Source organism: Polypterus senegalus, unplaced genomic scaffold (genome assembly GCF_016835505.1).
Source record: "Polypterus senegalus isolate Bchr_013 unplaced genomic scaffold, ASM1683550v1 scaffold_3748, whole genome shotgun sequence".
NCBI classification, from domain to species: domain Eukaryota; kingdom Metazoa; phylum Chordata; class Cladistia; order Polypteriformes; family Polypteridae; genus Polypterus; species Polypterus senegalus.
In genome coordinates this window covers 69,799-89,388 of record NW_024383735.1, presented here as the reverse complement: position 1 = coordinate 89,388, position 19,590 = coordinate 69,799, and the positions used below count along the sequence as shown (strand labels likewise).

The 19,590-nt window shown below is 39.3% G+C and overlaps 1 long non-coding RNA gene across 2 annotated transcripts in view; it reads right to left on the bottom strand.

Moving 5' to 3' along the window:
• LOC120521600 overlaps positions 1–18,962 on the bottom strand; it is a 54,313-nt gene extending 35,351 nt beyond the window's left edge. For both annotated transcript variants that reach the window (XR_005632162.1, XR_005632161.1), the window contains exons 1-2: positions 18,830–18,962; positions 18,357–18,684 (exon numbers count right to left, since the gene is read on the bottom strand). This is a non-coding gene — a long non-coding RNA (uncharacterized LOC120521600). The remainder of the gene's footprint in view (positions 1–18,356; positions 18,685–18,829) is intronic.
• Positions 18,963–19,590: the final 628 nt, after the last annotated feature.

Sequence of the window (19,590 nt, the reverse complement as noted above, 5' to 3'; positions counted from 1 at the left end):
GCAGCACCTCTTCAAAACCGGTCCCGCCACACGCAGCCGACACTGCATTACTTGAATCCTATTCGTCCTCTTCCAAACCCTTCTCCACGCTGCCTGCGCCTCCCATGCACCTTGCTATTTTCATTATACTGCAACGGTTGTTTCCTAAGCCTTTGTTATAAAATGAACGACAGTATCTTCTCTGTCTTTGGGTTTTGTACAATGTCATCTCTATTCCAGGATCCGCAACTGCCTCTCTTAAATATATTTCTCTTCTGGTTCTTCCTGCTTCCTCTTCAAAACCGGTCCCGCCACACGCTGCCGACACGGCATTTCTCGATTCCTATTCATCGTCTTCCAAACCGTTCCCCACGCTGCCTCGGCCTCCAAAACACCTTGCTATTTTCATTATACTGCGACAGTTGTTTCCGAAGCCTTTGCTATAAATTGACTGACAGTATCTTCTCTGTTGACAGGTTTTTGTACAATGTCATCTCTATTCCGGGATCCGGCAACTGTCTGTTCTCATCAGTAGGTTATTTCTTGACACAAACGGTTGACAAAGGCAGTGCACTCTCACTACAACACAGGGCAGTAGATTTCGTTGCATCACATTGGGACAGATTTGGAGACATTTTTCCTGTTGTTCTTTCCAACACAAATCGAGTTATCACAAGTCAGGAGTACTATCAATACATGGTAACATCTGGAGTTTATGGTGGTGAAGCTGAAATTCAAGCTCTTTCAGAGATTCTCCATGCTAACATTGTCGTTTACTTCAAACACGACCCCAACATCCCGCCTTGCATTTACAATTTTGGAAATACTCTCTTCATTTATCTTCTGTACTCAGGACAACTGGACAATGGCCACTATGAAGCCCTCCTACTGATTCTGATCATGTCTCCACAGCAGCATATAATGTCTGATAACACCAACACATTAGTCCTTAGTCATTCTTCTCTTCCAATAAACAATACAGTTTTGTCTACTGGTACAACCTTACTCCGACATTTGTAGCAAACCTTTCAAAACAAAACACAGCCTTGCCAAACACAAGAAAATTCACTGCAACAACAAACTGTTTCAGTGTCACACTTGCACAAAATGTTTCACAATGCAGAACTATCTTCACAAACACACAAAAATTCACTCCGCTGAAAAGTTACCTGACTCCCACTCCATTAACACATTCTTCCAGTGCGATTCCTGCAACAAAACTTTTTAAACACAAACCTCACTTAATAAACACAAGAAAAGGCATTCTTCACAACAGCTATATGAGTTCCAGAAATGCAATAAGAAGGTCGCTACACAGGATGTCTAACTAAACACAATAAAACTCATTCACAAGTTTTGCAATGCGACATCTGCAAAGCAACATTTTCAAACTAACACAGTCTCAGCAGACATACACACAATCCTCTATCAATTACCACAGGTTCTTCTTCACCTTCTTCTTCTTCTTTATCATCACCAGCGTATGAATGTGTGTGAATGGGTGAATGACTGTTGTGTTGTAAAGCCTAGGGGGGTTCTTGAACTCTAGTTAGGCGCTATATCAAATACAGGCCATTTACCATTTACCATTTTACCTCATTCCTGTCTTCCCGTCCAACAGTACTACATTGGGACTCCAAACCAGCAGTGCAAACACTGTCATGCACTATACTGGCCTGCTGAGTGTAATACATTCAACAAGTACTCGAGGTGCTGCCACGACGGCAAAGTAGCTTTACCACCTTTGGGGAGCTACCTGTGTCTTTACAAAAGCTTCTTACACAGCAAACAACAGAAGGTAAAATTATCGTGAACACATTCGAGAATACAACTCTTCTCTAGTGTTTGCTTCCATGTGTGCACAAATAATTCAATCTTCTGGCCACGGACCATAGTGTTTAAAAATATACAGGCAAATTTATCACCAAATCTCTCCACTATACGCTGTCGGAGATGGCTGGGGAGGAACGGAGGAGGGCTTACGCCTTCCCAGACCATGTGGGGCAACTACCCTGGTACCTTTGGGGGCCACGGGTACAGAGCTTTGAAGCTCAATCCTGTAGGGGCCCATGGTCACTGCCAGGGATGCCCCTATGCCTTTGGGGCCCTGGACCCGGAAGTGCTGGGGAAGAGGAGCAGGGACACCTGGAGTGCTTCGGGATGCAGCCGGCATTTACGCCTAACTCGGGTGTGTCAGTGGAAGATGCTGGGACACACCTGGAGCACATCCGGGAGTATAAAGGGGCCGCCTTCCTTCATATAATGACTTGAGTCGGGTGGAAGGCGGACGAGGTCTGGGAGGAGACCAGGAGGCGGCCTGAAATGAAAAGGCATAGTGTTGTGGCCAGGACTTTGGGGTTGTGGAGCACTTAACTGTAAATAATCGACAATGAATAAACATGTGTGGGGTGATTCAAGCGTGTCTGCCTGTCTGTGTCTGGGCCAGTGTTCACAACGCTAACACTTCTACCTCTCCAGGATATGGACAGTTGTATGTTTTTGACACAGTGCAAGCTACTCAAGTATGCTCATAAAATGAAGCAGACTCTGCATGCAGCGAAAATGTACTTCTCCAGCTAGATTCTATGCTCAGAACAATCAACCCCTTCGCTAAATCATACAAACACATGCATGAAATCTCTCAGTCCAATCCAACAGCATCTGTACGAATGGTTTTCAAGGAAAACCCTAGGCAGGATTTATGGCGATACAATGCCCAGACATGTCGCACCGATGTTGCAGCGATTTTCATCAGAGAAGATGGCGAACCCCCTGCGAAAGGGACATTTGCATCTATCCCAGAGGCAACTCCTGAAACAGATTTCCATGCTCAATGGTAATCATGCTTTCCATGATCCTATGGTTTACCCACTTTTATTCCCTTTACAGAGACATTGGCTAGCACAAAGATTTACAACATGTTCCCAATAAAAGAACTGCCAACCGAATCAGGCTTACTCAATGTCAATTTTACGCGTACAGACTATCAATGAGGAATACATTTAGTATTTTGCACTCCAGCGCAAATTATTCCAATAGTACGTCATAGATGCGTATGTTAAAACAGAGGCGTGTCTCAACTATCTCAGATTACATCAACAAGATCTGCGTGTGGAACAATACAAAGACTATCAGACGTGCTGCAAGCAAAGGCTGAAAATAACAACCTACGTGTAGGCAAAATGATCCTATTACCGTCGAGATTTTCAGGAAGTCCAAGATACATGCAACAAAACTATTGTTGTATGTGGCTTTTCTAGGTTTAGATCTTTCGACTCATTATCTTTCATCTCCAGCAAAACACCTATTAACAACTGTGTCTTTCAAAAGTATTTCTTTCTTCTTGATTTCTGAATTCCTTTCTCACCATTTTCCGTTCCTATTCTTACACCGCCTTATGCTACGGCGGGCATCGTAGTCAAGAATATTTAGAGTTTAAATATTCAAATTGAGGCACATATTCTAATATTTTTAATATTTGACACAAATTCTCTTGTTTTTATATATTTCTACCTCATGAAGTAAATCATTACATTCATTATGAACACCTCAAATTATGGCAGCTTACACTAGTTTGAGACTTTTCCATACCTGTTTGTTTGTATTGTGTAAGTTTCATTCATTCATTCATTTATTTTTTTTTCTTTGTAATTGTAATACTTACTTTTACTTCTTGTAAAGCACTTTGTGTTACACATTTTAAGTACTATAAAAATAAATGACGATGTTTCTGGTATTGTTGTTATTGTTGATATCATGCACTTCTTTGCATCATTATAAAGAAATCCAAGTATTCAAACTGGATGAAATGGTTTTAGTAACGGATAGATAAACATAACACAGACAATGAAAGGATTCATGAAGCTGCTAAAGCTCCAAAACTCATGCAAACAACAGTAATAAAGAAACAAATTAATTAAAAAATTATAAAAAATAAATGAAAGAAAGTCTGCACAATGTGCTAAAAATTATGATAAAAAGGACATAAAAATAATATGACATCAGGAACTTATTATACTGTACTATACATACGGTCAGGTTTGAATACATACATAGGTACATCTTAATTCCAAATCAACTTCGAGCGGTCCATCAGAACTGAATGTGGTCATGAGTCAACAACTACCTGTATAAATATGGAATAATCTAAATTAGAATCAGAAGTCACTTTATTGGCCAGGTACATTAATGTGTAGTAGTATTTTGTTTTGACAGTATTGGTGCAACACAGAATACAAAAGTGTGCAGGTATATATACCTGTAGATACTGAGCTATACTGATAAGTTACCCATTGCTGTAGTAAAGAGCAGCACACTGTCATCTTTCAAATTTTGAATAAGGTAAAGAGAATTATGACTGATAGCCTATAGGATGAATTGCCTACTTTTTAAAAACTGTTTTGTGTTTATATAAACTTAAATGTGTTTAATATCAGACATCTACCCAATTTTAATAAAATTTCAGCTTTTGTTGATGTAAAGGCTGAAATCAAATCATATCAGTTATTTTTCACTGTTTATCTAACAGTGTCCTGCTTATAGACTGCATCTCAGTATTTAACAGCATGTACGAGCAAAGCTGACCACTAAACTCTTCAATTTAGGACTTATTGCCATCCATCTGCAATTGAATTTCATATTGATAATAAAAGGGGCCTCCTACCTTCATTTGGGGCGAGAGTGGGAGTGGAGTGGACTGAGCTGGAGAAGAGAGAAGGAGGCGGTCTGAAGAAGGCATTGTGTGGCCAGGACTTTGGGGGATTTGTGGTGCACTTTAACTGTGTAAATATTGTATAATACACGTGTTTGTGGGTGACATGAACGTGTCTGCCTGCCTGTGTCCAGGCCAGTCTCCACACATCATGCACAGTTGCTTTCTCAGTCCTTCTTTTTGGTAAATGGCACTGGACCAATGGCCCTTGCACCAGTAGATTCAGGAACAGTTTCCATCCAAAAGTCATAAGATTACCAAACAGCCAGCCATAATAATAAACACTGAATTTTAGGAAATACTGCAACTCAAAAACTTCAGTGTATGTATACATATATAAATAAACTGCTCAAAAATAAAAAGAACACTTTGAAAACACATTAGATCTCAATGGGCAAAAAATCCTGCTGAATATCTATACTGTTATGGACTGGGTAATGTGTTAGGAACTGAAGGATGCCATATCGTTTGATGAAAATGAAAATTATCAACCTACAGAAGGCTGAATTCAATAACACCCCAAAAATCAAAGTGAAAAATTATGCAGCAGGCATTTTGCAGAAATTTGAATTGCAGCAACTCAGAATCATACACAGTAGTTTGTATGACCCCACGTGCTTGTATGCATGCCTGACAACATCGGGTCATGTTCCTAATGAGACGACGGATGGTGTCCTGGGAGATCATCCTCCCAGATCCTGACCAGGGCATCGGTGAGCTCCTGTACAGTCTGAGGTGCAACCTGGCGGAGTTGGGTGGACAGAAACATAATGTCCCAGAGGTGTTCTATTGGATTTAGGTCAGGCAAGCTTGGGGCCAGTCAATGCTATCAATTCCTTCATCCTCCAGGAACTGTCTGCATACTCTTGCCACATGAGGCTGGGCATTGTCGTGCACCAGGAGGAACCCAAGACCAATGGCACCAGCATAGGGTCTGACAATGGGTCCAAGGATTTTATTCCGATACCTAATGGCAGTCAAAATGCCGTTGTCAGCCTATAGTGATTTGTGTGTCCCTCCAAGGATATTCCACCCCAGACCATCACTGACCTTCCCCCACCCCCCACCAAACCGGTCATGCTGAACAATGTTACAGGCAGCATAACGTTCCCCACAGCTTCTCCAGACCCTTTCTCGTCTGTCAGATGTACTCAGGGTGAACCTGCTCTCATCTGTGAAAAGCACAGGGTGGCAGTGGTGGACCTGCCAATTCTGGTATTCCATGGCAAATTCAAATTGAGCTCCACAGTTCCGGGCAGTGAGCTCAGGGCCCACTAGAGGACATTTGGCCCTCAGGCCACCCTCATGACGTCTGTTTCTGATTGTTTGGTCAGAGACATTCACACCAGTGGCCTGCTGGAGGTCATTTTGTAAGGCTTTGGCAATGCTCATCCTGTTCCTCCTTGCCCAAAGGAGCAGATACTGGTCCTGCTGATGGGTTAAATACCTTCTAAAGCCCTTTCCAGCTCTCCTAGAGTAACTGCCTGTGTCCTGCAATCTCCTCCATGCACTTGAGACTGTGCTGGGAGACACAGCAAACCTTCTGGCAATGACACGTATTGATGTGCCAAACTGGAGAAGTTGGACTACCTGTGCAACCTCTGTATGGTCCAGGTATCGCCTCATGCTACCAGTAGTGACATTGACTGTAGCCAAATGTAGAACTAGTAAAAATCAGTTAGAAAAGATGTGGAGGGAAAATGTCAGTGGCCTCCTCCTGTTAAACCATACTGTTTTGAGGGTCATCTCATTGTTGCCCCTCTAGTGCTCCTGTTGTTAATTTAATTAACACCAAAGCAGCTGAAACTGATTTACAACCCCTCTGCTACTTAACTGACCAGATCAATATCCCTGAAACTTCACTGACTTGATGCTATACTCAGATTAATAAGTGTAACTTAAATTTTTGAGTAGTATACATCAGAAAGCAATGTATCCAAACAAAACGAACTTGTGAGCTTCGGTCATTTTAAAGCAGACCAGCTGTTCATTTCACTTCCATCATGGCACTTTCAGGGCCAGGGAGGTGAATTCACCTTGGAAAGTTATCAAGAAGCACCATTAGTGACATTATTAAATGTTGATACCCAGATGTGAATTGTAGTCTCTGTTCTGTAGATAACAAAGCGCATAGTTACTTACATTCTTTCACTAAACAAAAGCTTATTTCATTATTTTGCAAAGATACTGCCTGCATCCACTGGAATGATAACACAACCACGTACTTCTGTGATCTACCAAGAGATACATTGACCATGCATGTAGCATGCAATCAAGTGACAAGAACTAAAGAGACCCTATAGACTAGCATTTAGTTTTAATCATAGAACTGGCAGAGTCATAGTGCAGACCTGTCATTCCTGATGTGCTAGTTTCTGCATGGATTTTGCACATTTGTCTTATGTATTTACAGACTGAATTGTATCAGTGAGTTTTCTCACTCAAAATCTTTTATTACCATATTTTCAGCAAGAACAACTTATCATCTGTTAAAATATTCTATTATTTGTTTGCGGTGCTTCAATCGGTTTCATCATGGTTGGGCTCTATCACACACTCTGCCTTTTCATTTTCTGAATATTTTTATTGCACATGTGCACAACATTCCACAGAAAGTGCAACATGAAGGTGACTTCCTGGCTCTTTCATAAATATAAGGGTTTTGTTAAGATTACAAAGCATGATGAAACTCTTATGTGTGCTTTACACCACCATGCTGCCACTCAATGTGACTCTTGCTCCATAGGCTATATAAAATAACAACAAAGATTGTAATACATGAAAAACAGGCTTTTTTAGAAAAATATAATCATACTAGACATTAAGCCCGTTACAATAACAGGCTAGAACAGTAGTGCATAAACATTAGTAGGAACAGTCTATATTAAATGGCAAGGGACCTTGTTTGTAGCTGTAATATACGTCACTGTATTGTGTGCCTTTAATTTTCTCTCTCAGTAATTCTGGTTTGCATTTCCGTAAAATGCCTTTAATTTTGTATGACAGAATTACAGTGGAACCTCGGCTCACGACCAAAATTGTTCCAAAACTCTGGTTCTAACCCGATTTGGTCGTGAACGAAGTAATTTCCCCATAGGATTGTATGTAAATACAATTAATCCATTCAGACTGTATGAACTGTATGTAAATATATATTTTTACGTTTTAAGCACAAATATAGTTAATTATACCACTGAATGCACAGCGTAATAGTAAACTAAATGTAAAAACATTGAATAACACTAAGAAAACCTTGAACAACTGAGAAAACTAGACTGGAAGAGTTCGCGCTATAGCCTTACAACCCTCGCTAAAAACACTTTTTTTTAATGAGTTTTAAGCACAGGGAAAAAAATGAACATTTGAAAATTTAATAAACAACCAAGAAAAGTAACATTGCAACAATGCACGCGCACACCTGTGTGTGTGTGTGTGCGTCCCGTGCGCGCCTGTGTGTGTGTGTGCGTCCCGCGCGTGCCTGTGTGTGTGTGTCCCGTGCTGGCGCCTATGTGTGTGCGTGTCTGTCTCTCATGCGCCTGTGTGTGTGTCTGCACAGAGAATGCACAGGAAGAGACTGAACACGTGCCGTGTGACCCAGCGCATGCGCACACACGGACACCTGGACAAACACAGGGTTTTATTAAAGAGGATGATTTGAACGTGCATCTGTCTGTTCTTACAAGCAATGGCAGTACACCACCACAAAAGAAAAATTGCTAAAACAAAGAAGGGTAATAAGAAGAGTACAGCTTGTCGAAAGGAGGCATTGTTATAATTTCACCCATAATGCACGCTGCAAGCAGGAAACATATCCTTAACTTGTGAAAACAGTACTAGGAAAGTGCAATAAAATGTATTATTTATAGTTTAATTTTGTTGTCACAAGCATGCCTCTGAAAAGAGAAAGGCGTGTTTTCTTAAATCAATACCTTTTCTACTTCAGCATGGCCTACATTGTCTAGAGGAAGTCTGCTTGTCTCCTTCTGCTCTACTAGATCCCCAGAAAAGTACTTAATGGCACCTTCTCCTCATCTTGTTAGAACTTGGTCCCATTCAGACTACCTCTGACCATTGACTTTTAACTTTTTAATATGAATTATCCCTTCTAAAGTTTTTCTTTTAAAAAGACCAAACAGTTGTAGTTTTCTTGTTCCTACTTTGAATTTTCTGATTGTTTTGGGGGTTGGAGGGGCAGGAGGAAGTTTTATTTGGAGAAGGGTGATTGTTATATATATACAAACTTGTGACAGTGTTTCATGCTGTCTTTGCACAGTTTAGTGAAGAACATACTTTTTGAAATGTAATATACTGTGACAATACAATGTCTACAAAACAAATGGGTTAGAGAAACGTGCAAAACTAGCCCTTACAGAGTCAGTAAGGATCCTTTGGGCCCAGCAATCACACAGAGAGTTACATAAAGAATGCCTGAAAAGTGTGTTACTTGTGTTATGCAGTGTCTGTCTATTCTTGGAGCAAAGTGTTTACTTTGGCATCATTTTAAACTTTGAATCAGGTCCTTAATAGTACTTTATGAAGGCATGTAATACACACAAATCACCAGATATTCAATAAATAAGTTTGCCAGCACACTTCCGCTCTTTTGTGTTCGATCTACTGAGATGGCAACATTTTTCTGTAGAAGCAAAGATAAGGTTTTATTTTTATCATGGATGGAGTTTGAAATTTAGGCTCTTGAGGCTCTTGAACCATTAAAAATATTGCATTGAGTCACAAATGTGATGCTACATAATCACATCATATCCCAAGTCAAATATCATATATTGTTTGTGATAGAATGTTACAAAATAAAGAAAATCTTTCTTACAATTCTTAAATTATGGTAAAGACAGAATGACAGAAAACTTTTTGCCTTTTATAGTTTGCTTACTTATTGTAACTGTGGCAAAACAAACACTTTTAATTCTTTTTAACAAGTTACATAACCTGCAAAATATGTATAATTCAAATGCGTTTGGGATTTACTGAACACACCCAGGAGTCAATATGGCATTTTAGAGGATGTGACAAAAGGAAGGCTGTGTCGCAATTCACAAAATGTGAGTGAGATCGTTGTCCAACTTATTCATAGTGCAATCAGTGTCTTGTTGTGTGCCATCATTTGTAGGTTTTTTCTCAGTTAGTGTTCATGGTTTATGATATGAAAAAATCAAACATTGCACATTGTTTCTTTGAAAACCCTGAACATGAAAACTCAGTGATTTCAAGGTTTGATCATGACGCGGGGGATGGCAGGGTAGGGGGTTTGACAGGGGTTGAATTGGATGCAACACCTGCTGCTTCTTATAAGCTGAAAATTTCTCCTGATGGTGGCCCTGGCAGCAGCACAGCAAGTTTTAACTGTGTGGTGCATCTGTTTTGAACTGCAGTACTTGTGTTATCAGGGGACTAAGCTTATCGACTGCACTTAATTGCATACGACACCCTGGCACCCGTTGCTTCACAATCCCTAAAACCCTTGATTGTTGATTGTGTATCATTGCATTTCGCTGCTTGATGTTTTTGGGATATCCCAACCCTCAGTTCATCAATCAAGTGCCTAAGCTTCACAGAGGACACATTTCCAAGATTACTGAGATTTACAAAGTAAAATGTTTAATTTCTATTTAAATTTTGTGCACTGAGTTAAAGACTTTTTGAGTTCAGTTTGTTCACCCATAGTAATGAATGTGGTTCAATTTGTGGTTCAAATATTTGAAATTTGACTTCTTCATCTTCAAATGTGATATTACTTTTGCATTTTCTAGGGATGTTTGGCATAGAAAAGTTGGGAACCACTGATATAGAGCATTCTTCACACTCCTATTTTGGCAACAGATACTGTACTTCTGCTTTTACCATTAAAATACAGCTTCACACTGATCATATTGATGACCTAACTTTCCTAAGTAGTGCTCTTCAAACAAACATTCATCTTAGGATGTAAAAGCAATGCTTGCAGTACTAGGTTTCCCATTTGGTTTGCATGCGACCTTCCAATATCTGGTAGATAGAGTGCTACGTTCTCACAACTCTAAGGGCCTACTACTTCACACTCAGAACACGTACGCACACACATCATGGCTGCCACGCATTCCTAGTGTTCACATGACACGTCCTCTGAGCACATCCTTAGAAATTAACACGATGTGAGTGCGAATTGCAGTACCAGAAAAAGTTGGGGTGCAGTGTGATAAAAGTCAGAATGTGACATCAGCGTCTCTGTTTACTATCTACATGTGACAGAAAGCCGCTTTGAGCATCCTCGATGTGTGTGCTTCAATGTTTGATGAGTGGTTCGATATGGTGAAGCAAAATGCCAACATACAAATGCATCCATGGCGCTTTTATATTCAAGCGTCTCATATTTCCCATCGTAATGACACAGCACATTTTAAATGTCTCACATACCATCTTCTGTGCCGTTTTTTTTTTTTTGCACCTTTACAACAACATAAGGATATGGTGAAAGGGTGAATTTTGTGATTAAAGTGGAGACCCTAACCCTTTTAGTTTACTTTATCATTTAAGTAGATCGTCATAAATGTTATCTTAAAACCGACCCAGTTGTCAATTCCTACGTGCTTCTGGGGCTTCCTCCTGATCTGACAGCACCTGCAAGCTGCAATAAATCACCAAATAGAACACATTAAATTTATGATATTCTAAACATCTGCACATTTAGAATCCTTAGATTTATACTTGATATCACTAAATCGTTAACTTCATTTAAATAATGAATACTGTTAATAATTAGATATGTGGGGTAGCATGGTGGCAGAGCAGTAAGCGCTGCTGTTTTGCAGGAGTCACGTCCTTGGTGTTCCCTTCCTGGAGTTTGCATGTTTTCCTGGTGGGTTTCCACAGTGTGCTCCAGTTTCTTTCCAAAAATATGCAGATTTAGGATTTGATGATGCGAAAATGACACCAGTGTATGTGTGTGCTTGTGTTCATCTTGTGATGAACTGATGCCCCATCGAAGGATTGTTTCTGCCTCGTGCCCAGTGCTAGCTGGAATGAGCTCATCCCTGGATTGATGGATTTAATCATTAAACATTAATCCTTTACAGAGATATTGTGTCCTTAGAATTTAATGGGTGTTTCAGGCAATTCACAACACAGAGAAGTCAAACCTGTTCTCACCGTGATAATATCTCACACTGCCACCTGGTGGAATATCCCATATTTACATAAAGTAAAAACAGGACAATGATTGTGCAGCAGTAGTGCCCACTGGAGCACATGTCGTGTCATATGAAGTATAAACCTGGCCTTATAGTGCCACCTACTTAGATGACATCGTCATTTATTCTGGTATATGGGAGGATCACATGTGGCATTTTGTGCAGTGCTTGTGACATTAAGTAAACCAGGGCTTAAGATCAACCATAAAATTTTTTTTGTGTGTTGGCCAAAGCTAAATATTTGGGCTACTTGGTGGGTAGAGGTACCGTACAACCACAATGCACCAAAGTTCATGCCATTAAGAAATGGCCCCATCAAAAACAAGCAACAGGTCCAAACTTTCTTGGGGTATTACTACTGGTTTGTCCCTCACTTTTCTGAGAGAGTTGTGAACATGGTAAATGTGACAATGATTAAAAGTCAGAAACCGCATTTTGTGACCTGTAACTGCCCTCATGTCAGCACCTATACTAATTACACTTGGTTTTCCTTGCCTTTTATCTTGCGCTTTAGACACAGGTCTGAGAGCTGTGTTGAGCCAAAGTGTTAATGGTGTTGAATACTCATTGTGTATCTGACCTGGAAACTACTGGATTGTGAGACAAGGTATGCAATTACATGGTCTATTAACCAGCTGAGGTACTACCACCTGGGTCACAAATTCACTTTGGTGATGCACCTTTACTGTGGATGAGTCTACATAGGGAATCAAATCCCTGTGTCACCAGGTGGTTCTTGGATCTACAGCCTTTTGGTTCAAAGTCCAACATCACCAGGATACTCTCTATGCCAACTCAATGGTCTTTCACGTGTCCATGACCTCACGGCTCAAATTTCCTAACCTGATGGATCTGGGCTAAGAGGTGGTACTGTTACACATGTGTATATTGGAGACAGTTTAAGGGCTCAGTTGATGGTAATTTTCCACCAATCCAAGGGGTGGATGCTGTGTTAATAATGCTCTCTCCTTTTCTGCCTCTGTAGAGTGGAATACTAAAGGCTTTCCTCCAATGATGTCAGTTCTAGTGTTGGCCCACCTGCACTTTCTTCTTCCTGCCCGGCAGCAAAATGACCAGAAGAACCACCATCTTTGATGATCCAAATAGGACTCCGTCTAAGAAGACTCATTTTGTACTTTAACACACTTTTTTTTTTTCTATTCCGATTTTATAATAGGCGAGGTGTGCCGCAAGGTACCCAAAAACATTTTCATTGTCCTATGTTTCTATAACACTACTCAAGGACCTATTTGTTGACAGGAGTGGCTGTCAGAAGTGTAAAGGAGGAAAATATTGTATACAAAATATACAAGCTGAAGTAAACTCTCTCAAATTTTATTTGAAAGAGTAGACCTAAGTTGTACAAAATGTTTTCAGTCTGATTCACTGAAAGATGATGTGTAAGAGAGAGATTTGTTCGGGACAGGATGGATTTAATTATCATATTAAACAAAAGATGTCATTTCACAGCCCTCAATCTCTCTTTAAACTTCTTAATGAAAGAAGTTTAAGATTGTTTTAAATGTGTCAACTTGTTTCTTTTGCGTTCTACGTGCGGACCACTGCATCATTGAATACATACTTGTCCCTGTTGTTTTAGTGCCGTATTTGAAGTACCCTCCAGAAAAAATATGAAATATAACCTATTTTGGACTGTAAGAGGCATTTATTATTTAGTCCATTGTTTAGTCATGAGCAATGGTCTTAGATTCAAGTTACAAATGTTTGTGCACTATTAGAACAATTCCAAGATTACATCCTAACAAGCTTGACAGCAATTGTTAGAAGACAATATCCTAGGAGGACACTCTTAAAATAAAAGTGCCAGAGTGGTTCTACAGTCCCATCCACATGAAGGTTCCAGAAAGAGCCTTTATTTAGATCTGTAACAGGTTCCATACAGTGAATAACCATTAATAGATGGTAACAGGTTTATGAAATACCAGTGGATCCTAATTTGAAAAGAACTCTTGCTGCATAAAATAACACAAGTTCAGTTCATGTTTTTACCTCTGTTAGTGTGGTGCTGAGGTGTCACCTGCTGCACTTGGGTCCCAATCCAGGTAGTTCTTTGTGTGGTTGTTGCTGCAACACGCTATCAGTGCATGCTCCCAACCTCTTTCTCCTTAGTGTCCTGCTAGGTAGACCGCCTTGCATTAAATATTTTGGTTTTTTTTCCTTCTACATATTGTGAAGTTTTTCAAAGCACAAAGAAACAAATTAATATACAAAGAACCCATCCTGGAATGAAATGGTGTTTTGTCAAGCAAAGGTTCAAAAGATCATGTATATGCTACAACGATCCCTCTCCTACTTGGACAGAGGCTGTGGTGCTGTAAGAATTATGTTTCTGGACTTCTCTAGTGCCTTCAACACCGTCCAACCTCGGCTCCTTAGGGACAAGCTGACAGAGATGGGAGTAGATTTATACCTGGTGGCATGGATCATGGACTATCTTACAGACAGACCTCAGTATGTGCGTCTCGGGAACTGCAGGTCTGACATTGTGGTCTGCAACACAGGAGCACCGCGAGGACTGTACTTTCTCCGGTCCTGTTCAGCCTATATACATCGGACTTACAATACAACTTCGGAGTCCTGCCATGTGCAAAGTTTGCAGACGCGCTGCTATCGTGGGCTGCATCAGGAGTGGGCAGGAGGAGGAGTATAGGAACCTAATCAAGGACTTTGTTAAATGGTGTGACTCAAACCACCTACAACTGAACACCAGCAAAACCAAGGAGCTGGTGGTGGATTTTAGGAGGCCCAGGCCCTTCATGGACCTCGTGATCATCAGAGGAGACTGTGTGCAGAGGGTACAGACCTATAAATACCTGGGAGTGCAGCTGGATGATAAATTGGACTGGACTGCTAATACTGATGCTCTGTGCAAGAGGACAGAGCCAACTATACTTACTTAGAAGACTGGCGTCCTTCAACATCTGCAATAAGATGCTGCAGATGTTCTACCAGACGGTTGTGGCGAGTGCCCTCTTCTCGCGGTGGTGTGCTGGGGAGGCAGCATAAAGAAGAGGGACGCCTCACGCCTGGAGAAATTGGTGAGGAAGGTAGGCTCTAGCTGGAGCAGGCACGGAGCTGGACAGTTTGATATCCGTGGCGGAGCGACAGGCGCTGAGCAGGCTCCTGTCAATCATGGAGAATCCACTGCATCCACTGAACAGGATCATCTCCAGACAGAGGAGCAGCTTCAGCGACAGACTGCTGTCACTGTCCTGCTCCACTGACAGACTGAGGAGATCGTTTCTTCCCACACTGTGCGACTATTCAATTCCATCCGGGGGTAAAGCGTTAACATTATACAAAGTTATTGTCTTTTTTGCCTGCATTTTTATCACTCTTTAATTTAATATTGTTTTTATCAGTATGCTGCTGCTGGAGTATGTGAATTTCCCTTGAGATTAATAAAGTACCTATCTATCTATCTATCTATCTATCTATCTATCTATCTATCTATCTATCTATCTATCTATCTATCTATCTATCTATCTATCTATCTATCTATCTATCTATCTATCTATCTATCTATCTATCTATCTATCTATCTATCTATCTAATAAGGACCAACACAATCCAGTAAAGAACCGTAAAAGGCCATTAAAGAATCTGAACTTTTAAGACTATAATGCACTATTCTAGACTTTTAGAAGAATCTCCCAACATTTGGCAATGTTTTGTTTCAATTTTATACATTTTCTCATGTGGGCATGGTCTGAGACACAAGTGCACTGTCATAAAAGATGCCAGTGTGTCATACTTGGTTTGAAAAATATTGGATAATTTAAAACAACAAATCTCAGTTGGTTAGTGTTAGTAAGAGAAAAGATTTCTTAGTAATGGCTAGGGCCTCTGGTATTTTCTTTGCATGTTTGTGTTGGTATTGTGAGAAATTGTCTTTCTGGCATCTCACACTCACTTGTTTTTGACTATTATTTTGTTGGGCCCTTTGAAATTGTATTATTTCTTCTCCTGATTTTAACATCTTTTGAGAGTTTCCATCTTGACCATAATACCTGGTTTATGCCAGGTACAGCAAATTGAACACAATGTCATGCTTTGACCAAATTTTATTATGCATTTATTTGATTTTTGTAAACGTCTTTTTCTAGCTCAAGATTTCCATTCACTGTCACTTTCTATGAATACTGTGAAATTATGATGTTTTCTGTATATCAACAATTTTTATGTTTTACTTTTTATCATGACAGAATTATAACACTTTATTTCTAATGCTGCCAAGCTAAGCTCTGACTCTATTTAACTTTGCTTTGCAACAAAAGATTCAGTAATAAGATGGAAAAATTGATCATCAGGTCATAGAAAATGGTGTAGGTCAGATAGAGTGGGTTGCATTCACACTGCCAGGCTTACTAACTTAGCTTTTTTTTTCTAACATCTTACACCAGCAGGATTTTCAACTGTTCTGTAAATGGCAAAAGTAAAATAGAAACCTATTCTTGATTTAGAAGTTATATCAACATTTGCATGTTGATCCTGCTTCACCGAATGAAGCCCAAGTGTGTACATCCATCCATCAGTTATCCAACCTGTTATATCCTAACACAGGGTCACGGGGTCTGCTGGAGCCAATCCCAGCCAACACAGGGTGCAAGGCAGGAAACAAACCCGGGCAGGCGCCAGCCACCACAGAACACACACACCCACACACCAAGCACACACTAGGGACAACTTAGGATCACCAATGCACCTAACCTGCATGTCTTTGGAGTGTGGGAGGAAACCAGAGCACCAGGAGGAAACCTACGCAGACATGGGGAGAACATGCTAACTCCATGCAGGGAGAACCTGGGAAACAAACCTGTGTCTGCTAACTGTGAGGCAGCAGTGCTACCGACTCGCCACCATGCCGTCTCCAAGTGTGTACAATGAGATTACATTTTGGGACTAAATTGTTTTAGATTACTCTCTTTGCAGCTATTCAAATAGTATTATCTGTATGTTTCTAAAGGGAACAACATTAGATGAAAAGTGACTGAAAAGTTTGAATCACTGGATATTGGGTTCACTTTTCAGTTTGCTTACTGCATGTGCCAACATTGCACACCCTGAGTCTGTGTGGATTATTTTGTAGGCACACTGGATAAACTGAACTTAACTAACCCTAAGAGTCAGCATAGTGATGCAGAGGTTAGTGCTGATGTCACATAGTTCCATTGGCCCTGTTATTATGAGAAAGAAATTTATATCAACATGTATATATCAACATGTGTTTTGAAAGAGACTAAAGAAGGCATGAACATGTAAATAAAAGACTTTCAAAATTGTTATAAAAGGATTAAATGTTATGGACAGATTAAACTTTAAATACAATAAATACCAGTACACAAAAAGTGCAATATTAATTATCTTACCTTTCTTATTCTTGTAATAAGCAAAAAAATAAAACAAATCAGAAATACAGTTCAAGTGGCTTAAAATATAATATGTAAACTATGATTTTAGCAGGACATGTAAAAGTAAAGTTACGTACCCTTCTTTATGATGGTGCTTATGACTCTCTATTGAATAAATAACACATCTGACTGTAAAACCCAGCTGTTCACGGCAGCAGCATTTCATACTCAGGCCTGGTACACACATGCATTTTGGTCAATGCCATAAACGCACAAAATGTAAATGTGATGGCATCCTTTATGGGCCTGCCTATCCAGCTAATGTGTAAAATGGACTTCACTGTCTTGCACTCCAGATTATGGGATTGTATATTTAAAACATGGCTGGATAAGTTTTCAGCACTCACTACACAAAAGCAATAGCAAATAACTGAAGAAACAACTATGATATACATGGGGAGAAAAAGCTTTTACAGAAATGTAAATTGATTTTATTTTATTTAAAAACAATAATGTTAAAATGTATAGCTTTTAATTTAAAGATAATCAACATTCTAATCATCATTATTTTGCTTTAAACACTAGTGTGTAATTAAATGCTAAATTCACAATTATTGGATAATTCCATGCTCATTTCTGATATGTGTTGTCCTATGAATTTCATAAATCTTTCCATTACATTTGTCTGTTACTGAATGACCTGAAATCTACTGAGAAGATAACTGTCAGCTCATTTCCTATTTCATATATATATATATATATATATATATATATATATATATATATATATATATATATATATATATATATATATATATATATGTATATATATAGTAGGCATTATTGTTTTACAGATGCTGAAACATGCTTGAACATAACAGCTTAAGTAACTTATTTTCTATACCAAATATCAAACAAATACCAAATAACATAAAGTTTTTGTTGTCGATAGATATGTTATTTGTGTGTTAGTGTGTTAATCAAGGAATTCACTTAAATATTTCTATAAATATGTAACATTCACTAAGCTTCAAAATAAGTTTGTTCAAAAAATAGTTCATTTGGTCTCATTAACAGTTTGATCCTATATGACATTGGCGGTTAACTTACCTAACACTTGAAGTGTGACACTTCCACTTGCACTCCCTCCCTCAGTAGTTATGATGCTCACGCTGTACTGTCCCGAGTCATTTAGTGTCAGTCTGAAGAGCGACAGAAATCCTGTGATGTTGTTCAGATGGGCTCTCCTTCATACCCTGTCCGTATGAAACTGCACCATCCGACAAAATCACCACATTGTTAGTGGTGTTAGTGAACGTCCAGGTCACAGCCTGTAACACGGCATTTGAAGGATTAAGTGAAAAGCTTAATGTCACATCGCCGCCTACCCGTCTGAAAACGGGGCTTGTAGGAATAGAGAGTGTCAAACCGGAGCAGCCTGTGGGGAGAGACGATACGTATTTATTATAATTTATATTTAAAAATATTTTAAAGAAGTATAATTTGATTGTAATTAACCCATTAAATGTTGGTAAAAAAAACAATGATAAAATACGTTAAACTAATGTAAGCATCTTTCTTACCAACCCATAATACTGCCACCAGAAAACAGGGAACACACGGAGTCCCCGTCATTTTAGCTTTTACTGATCGTGCGAGAATAAGACCGACATGAAAAAATATTAGTACCACCCTACAAGTACGCCCGCCCACCAAAAAAAACACACCCCTTAAATGAAACGCTAACATTATTAATAAGAATAAGGAAAACGAATATACTTACGTCAAGAGTAATACAAAACGGCCAGGTAGCTACCCTCCATATAAATCGAAAGTGGTTTGAAGAGATTGTCGATAGGTTTTATGAGTTAAAAATCCTCTTAGTCGGGAGTTGAATTTTGTTTTGTTGCTTTCCTTTTAAACTTTCTGACATTTTTTATTTTACTCCTTTCATTTTTGTTCTCCTAGTTTTATTATATATATGTTTGACTTGACTGTATGCAAAGTTATTTTCTTCAAATAAAATAAAACCTCTTAGTCCAATTACAGTATTTACCCATAAGACGGGAACTTCGACACTTGGCCAGTTGTTAAAGGAAAACATTATTTTCACTCTTGTTTAGTGTATTAGCATTAAAAATATATAACGACAAATCCTGCAGTTCAACGATAACACTGATTTTTGTCCATAAACAATGCTCATGTTTTTTTAAATATCACTCCACAAATGTCTGGTAGCAAGAAAATGAGCTTCCGGATAAAATTGTGTTTTTCTACTTGTCATTTCAAGGTAAAATAGTACTAGGGTGTTGTACGGTGTTAGCCATTATGAATGTAGTGAGAA